The sequence below is a fragment of the Balaenoptera musculus genome, chromosome 13, assembly GCF_009873245.2.
Source record: "Balaenoptera musculus isolate JJ_BM4_2016_0621 chromosome 13, mBalMus1.pri.v3, whole genome shotgun sequence".
In the NCBI taxonomy this organism is placed as follows: Eukaryota; Metazoa; Chordata; class Mammalia; order Artiodactyla; family Balaenopteridae; genus Balaenoptera; species Balaenoptera musculus.
The window spans coordinates 25,308,058-25,315,072 of record NC_045797.1 but is presented as its reverse complement, the minus strand read 5'-3'; positions in this window follow the sequence as shown (position 1 = coordinate 25,315,072).

Sequence of the window (7,015 nt, the reverse complement as noted above, 5' to 3'; positions counted from 1 at the left end):
TGCATTAAAATTCACAAAATTCATAAATATTTTTCAAAATATAAAAGTTTATTTTGCTATATGATACTTTTAAAAATTAAAAAAAAAAATAAATTATTACAAAGAAAACTCTCTCACCTGCAAGAAGAAAGCAGAGATGGCTGATCTACAGAAGATAGAAAGTAGAGACTACAACTGGTGAGGGGAGAGAAGATTCGAGAGATGAACCAGGGTACTTTGAGGCCCTGTTTTTCCAGCAGGTGTGTTCTCATTCTTGGGTTCCATGAGACAATCTTATATTCCCCTTTTGTGTTTAAGCTAGTTCATCTAGCCTGTTTCATTTGCAATCCAGAATCCTAATTTCTTAGGGACTCTCTGGTTAAATTTTGCATTAGCTGTTCTGGAGCTAGAGAGTAGCTTTACTCTCTACAAGTGTAGTAGTGAATGGAGAGCTACTTTACAGATAATGTCACCTCAGTATTTAAAGGTGACATTACTACTTGGATAATGAAACCCACATTCCCAATTGCTGACCCACTAAGTCCTAACCCTTTCCAAAAAGTCTCTCTCCCTAAGGTTGGCACACAACACCAGAAGTGCTCATTAAATCTAAGAAAATTAAGTGATATTTATTGTTTACACAGTTTAGCTGACTATATGGTGGTAATTTTCACAAAACATGCCAAGAAAATTCCATGTTACTACCTTGTTGGTGGAGTTTCCTTCCAAGGTGAAGGTTGGGGTGAGTGAAATCCAGTATACTTAGAGACCAGCCACTCTTCTTGTCTAATCCCTAGAGTGACAAATATCTGGGGTCTCCAACAAGCTTTTTTTTTTTCTCATGGAGATCTGTTCTATCTAATTCCACTAGGCAAATGCAGTGAACATCTCCTTTATTCATGACTGCAGTTTTCCTTGCTAGCAAAAGGGATAAAAGAGGGAACTATGCTAGGGACATTCATTCATATGATTACACCAACCATTAATAATGTTTTATTTCTCTCAGTGTGGCCAGCACTTTGCTTTAGTTTAGGAAACTAAAACTAGGATCAAGGAGATCACAACCATACAGGGAAATAGACTTTCCAATAAATATTTACACACTCGCAGCGCATCAATATTCCAAAATGACACCCAGGAAGAAGTGAAGAATTGAGGGTGGCACAGGGCAACTTCTGGGAGAAAGTGACACATGGGTTTTAAGGGATGAGAAGGAGTTTGCCATGCTTCCAAGTGGGGAAGCTGTATGTACTGAGAGAACACATGCAATGCAAGAGGGCATGAAAATAGGCAGTGGATTTGGAGGCTCAAAGGAGTCTGGTACATGGAGAGGGGGGAGCTGAAGAGACCAGAAGGTTCAAGGTAAAAAGCTTGGACTTTTTGTCCTGAAGGAGATGAGCAACTGGGTGGAGTTTTAAACAGGTAAATGACATACACAGATTTGCATTTTAGAAATGTCATTTTGGTGGCAGTGTGGATGGCTGATGAAAATTGAGCTGAATCTAATGGGAAGAAGATAAATTAGAAGTCCTAGACTATAATCCAGGTGAAAGAATCCAGTGGTAGTATGGGCAAAATTGGGAGGATAAATTTAGAAGACAGAATTGATAACGTGTGGTGACCAATACTGTGTAGAGTTGGAAAAGAAAGAGACTAGGATGCTGCTCACATTTATGATTTGGCATTACAGGTGGAGAGGGAATGATGGTGTTAAGGAAAAAGAGGGAAGACAGAAGGAGGAACAAGGTGGTAAGTTTAGGTGGGTATGAGAAATATTGAACTCAAGAGGGAAGCTATCCCTTTCAAGACAAATAAATCAGTAGGGAGGTCTGCCATTGGAATAAGAATTTTATTTTGTCAACAGAGCAGTGCCCTGCACCATGTTTTATCTCTTGAAATTCATGTAGAAGAAACAAAGAGAGGCAGGATGGGGAACTCAGGGAATTTTTAGCAGACTGAAAATTAAAGCCTTATCATCTTAAACACTCCTGGCCAGCTAGTGAAAGGTGAAGCCACTCTGATTATGAGCAGTACACAAAGGTGAACACAAACTACTAAAAGAGGCTGATTATGCCCAGCTCAATGCAGTGATTTTCAAACTCAGCAATCTAACCACCACCTGTGCGTAAGATTAGATTTAGGAAAAGTTCAAAACATTTCAGAAACAGCAGAAAAGGCAAAGGTTCTCTTGACTATGAAATTTGCTCTTAGTCACCAAGACTTCGTGTAACATTAAGATCACTGTTTTAATATGAAATTTCATTTTTTACTAGAAAAAATGGGAAAGATAGATTTTTTTAATGCCTTATTGCTCCTGTAATAAACCAAAAGACAGGGGCAGCAATTCTGATAGATGGAGAAATAAATGTTTTATTTTAAATGTTGATGTTGCAAAACAGAATTCATGATTTAAAAGCAAGCATCACTAATTTATATTCATAAGATTTATATTATACCTCTCTTAAACAGTCTCAACTAATTAGCAAATAAAACAATATTCCTCACTTTCTTTGCAAAACACTCTGACCCACACTCAGTCTGCTCAGTTACTCTGTAAAATGTCCCCTCCCATTGAGTTGTGTACTTACCAGGAGTATTTATTCCTCATCTAATTCCACTTGTTATGTTATATGCGCTATAATTAAATATTCCATAATTTGAAAAGTGTGACTTCATAAAGAAAACGTTTAATGCATTAGAAAGATTCAGGACAAATTGCTTAATAAAAAAGAAGAATAAGAAGAATTAGGTTGACAGAAACAACTATAAATAACAAAAAGGAAAAGTGAATCTCTAGAGAGAATATATATATAGATTTTTTTGCAAGCATTTTTTGGCCTTCATTCCACTTTATAGAAGCTGAAAACTGGAAATTGCAGGTGCTTCATTCCAAGTATGAAGTCAGCAAGAAATACCATGTAAAACTCTAATCACTAGACCTAAGTTTTTGAAAAACCATAATTTTATATCAAAGATTGTCATGTGAATATATTTATTTTTTGAGTTAACACAAAACGTTTGGTAATTTTACATAAAATATACCCTTTTGTTCTTCACCTTAACCAACATTTTGATTCTTGTCTACCTGCTGGTCCCATGACAACTATTGAGAGAGCACCTGCTAAATATTTTGCCCATTGGCTCAAATAGCTTCAGTTATCATCAAAATACTGTCTCCCAATCTCCTAACTTAAGACCCATTTATCAAATAGCTTATTGGCTACTTCCCTTTGTATATTTGGGGTATTAAAAAATAAACAAATATACCAAAACATATTCACCCCCCACCCTCCACCTCAAAACTTCTCCCCATCCTGTGTCTCTTATCTCAGTACACCCAACACTGCCCACATGAAGATTTCATCTCTGAATTCTTCTTAGCCCACTGTCACTAATCAATTCCTGAAGGTTGTGTGTGTATGAGAGAGAGAGAGGACTCCAAAATAATTCACATCTACCACACTACCACTTTTTTATTCATGGCCAATTTAAACTCTACTGGGTTATGGCAACAAGTTCCTAATTGATCCTTCTGCTTCAATCCTGTTCCAATTCAATCATTCTCTTTCCCACAAAGTGACCTTTCAAAAATGTAAGTGTGATCATGTGAATCCTTTGATGAATTTCTTGATAAAAATTATATGGTTTCACTTTGTTCTGATAATAAAGTCCAAACTCCTCAACATGGTTATAAGACCCCACAAGATCTACCCTCTAATTGTGGCTCCAGCCTCAGATATTACTACTCCCCTTTCACATTCTAAACACCAGCTAGAATAAACTTCTTCCCTTCTAGGAACATACGAGGCTCCCTCTTGTCTCCTGGTCTTTGAATAGATCCTTCCTTCTTGGTACACCTTCCTGCCCTCTCCACCCCATCCCCCCAAAAGCATCTTCTCTTGGATTACTTCCACTCTCCTATAACTCTCATCCTATAACAGGCATCACGTCCACAAAACACCTTTAGGACTTTGGTGTCACCAGGTTAGTTTAGATACCATCCTAAAGGTTACTAAAAACCCTAAAATTTCTCTTGCATGACACTTGTCACTCTGTGTTGTGCTTATTTGCTTATAAAGGCCAGGGAAATGTCTTGTTCACTGCTAACTCCCAGCATCTGATAAAGAGTACTTGTTAAATAAAAACACGTTGAACGTGATTGAAGGAGAATGTCCTTGCTAGTAGTCTGGTCTAAAACTGGGAAGTTCCTTTCCCAGAAGACAATCTCTCTTACCTTCATTGAAAGCTTTATCTCATAGTACTGAGTAATAAGTACTCTACTACTAAAACTCTATTCCTAAGGGCTTGCAAAGATAGCATATCCTAAATTTTTTTCTCATCATATATACTTCTTGCATTAAAAATAGTAATTTTTAATTAGAGCAAGTAATGGAGCAAGTTGTAGAAAAGTTACACAAATTTCCCCCCAGACAAAGGCATTAGAAACACTACCTTGCATTAGGAAGCCACAGAACTTAGTATCTGTCTGTGCTGAACACGTGCATAGCCTGAAGCTACAACTGAATTGGCTTTAGAATAAACTCCTCTGTTAAAGGACCAAGTTAAGGGCACTTTGGCCCTGTCTGTTGGCTTTGCATCAGTTTTTTACACTACTACAATGAAAAAGCTGACAACAGCTTGGTCATTACCATAATGGGTCACAGCAACATTTATCAGGTTGCTTTGAGCAAAGATAAAGGAAGATCAAGAAGTGGCAGAGTGAAGTAAGTCAGAAAGAGAAAAACAAATACAGTATGCTAACACATATATACGGAATCTAAGAAAAAAAAAAAAAGGTCATGAAGAACCTAGGGGTAAGACAGGAATAAAGACACAGACCTACTAGAGAATGGACTTGAGGATATGGGGAGGGTAAGCTGTGACAAAGTGAGAGAGTGGCATGGACATATATACACTACCAAATGTAAAATAGATAGCTAGTGGGAAGCAGCCACATAGCACAGAGAGATCAGGTCGGTGCTTTGTGATCACCTAGAGGGGTGGGATAGGGAGGGTGGGAGGGAGGGAGATGCACGAGGGAAGAGATATGGGAACATATGTATATGTATAACTGATTCACTTTGTTATAAAGCAGAAACTAACACACCATTGTAAAGCAATTATACTCCAATAAAGATGTTAAAAAAAAAAAAAAAGAAGTGGCAGAGACTTGGTGACAATTCATCCTAGGGCAAAATCAACTGTATTGTAAAGTCTTTTTTTTTAACAAAGACGTAAATTATTTTCTTTTTCAGTATATAATGTAAAAATTAGTATTCTTCATTCTAAGTATAAGGAGCAGTTGTGTGTCTGCCCAGTAGAGGAAGGTCTCTCACCTGCTTACAAAGATAATATTTATTAAATGGTCACGCTCAGATTTACAAGAAAAAAAATGAGAATAAGAACTTGAAAATTGGTTTGATATAAAATTATATCAACTAGGATTGTTGGTGGCTTGAAGTCTACTTAAATACAACAGATGGAAAAGACAGAACAGAGCATCACAGCTGTTAAGCTCCTGAAGATCCTTATGAAATTCTCTGGTCTAGATTGTCTAGGTTGCAGAAAGATGTTAACACATCGCCCAGTGTGAGAGTAGAATGGATAGCAAAGGACCCAGGGCCTCCTCCTAAGAAGAGAGTAAATATTTTAGGCTTTGTGGGCCATAACAGGCTCTGTTGCAATTACTCAACTCTGTCATGTTAGTGTAAAAACAACACAGATAATATGTAAACAAATGGGCATGGCTGAGTTCCAATAAAACCTTACTTACAGACACCCTGGATTTCATATAATTTTGTGTATTATAATAAAATATTCTTTTTTTTAATTTGTTTTGACCATTAAAGTTATTTTTTAAAAAACACGTTCAATGCACAGGTTATACAATGACAAGCAGGCAGAATTTAGGCTTGGGACCATGGTGTGCCTAGCCCTATACCACTTGGAAATCAGTAAGAGTGAGGTGATAAATGAGGAAAGGAGAAGGCTGAGAACCTCCTGAAAGCCAGAAAATCTAGTGTCATTCCTAAGATAATGAACCATTTTGGTAAGGTAAACTAACTAGTAATATAGTTCCCCAACCTGGAAGTACAGCAGAATTATCCAGGATACTTGTTAAAAATACAAATTTTCAGGCTCTATCTCCAGAAATTCTGATTTAGTCATATGGCCAGGAATCTATTATTTTTAAAACAAGCCACTGATCTTGACAAGAGGTTTTCAAATACAGTTTGCACTCCTGTAAGAAGTGCATTCACTGTATGTGTGCATCAATGTGTGTGTATGCACATTCACTGTAAGTGAATTCACTGTAAGAAGAAAATAGTAGAAGTGCTTTCTGTATTATTTTTATTCAAAAAAGAAAGAAGAAAATTAAAGTTTATCAGTTGGCTTCCTCACCCAGTCTGTGTTAGTGGTCCTGTATCACAAGCAGTACATGAAGTTTTCTGTAGAAGTAGAAATTCTACAATGTAGAGGAACTGACAAAGTCAGTTTCACTCTTGTCTTTATTCTCAGTGCACTGTATAAAGAAACAGGACTAAAAATGGCAGAGACAATTTTGAAGAAGAAAAAACTAATAGTAATTATCAGTTTTAAAAACTGATTATAAAGCTATGTTAATTAAAGATTTTGGTAATGGTACAGGGGTAGACAAATAGATCAGTGGGATGAAATAAGAGTAAAAGACATAACTGATAAGGAATATAGATGGCCCTGCAGAGCAATGGGAGAAAGGATGGATTATTCAATAAATGATACTAGGACAACTGGTTATCCCTAGAGAAAAAAATGAAGTTAGATCCCAAACTCACTTCAGCAATGAAAATCAATTATAAGATGAGTAAGGTATTAAGAACCAATATTTCTAACTTTTGGAAAAAAAATATAAGAATATCTTTTCACTCTAATGGTAGGGAAGGATTTCTTTTAAAAGACACCAAAAAAAAGCACAAAAAACCAAGGTAAAAGACTGATAAAACTGTCTGTTCTAAAATAAACACTTGCATTCAAGCCATAGCCCAGAAGATTTACA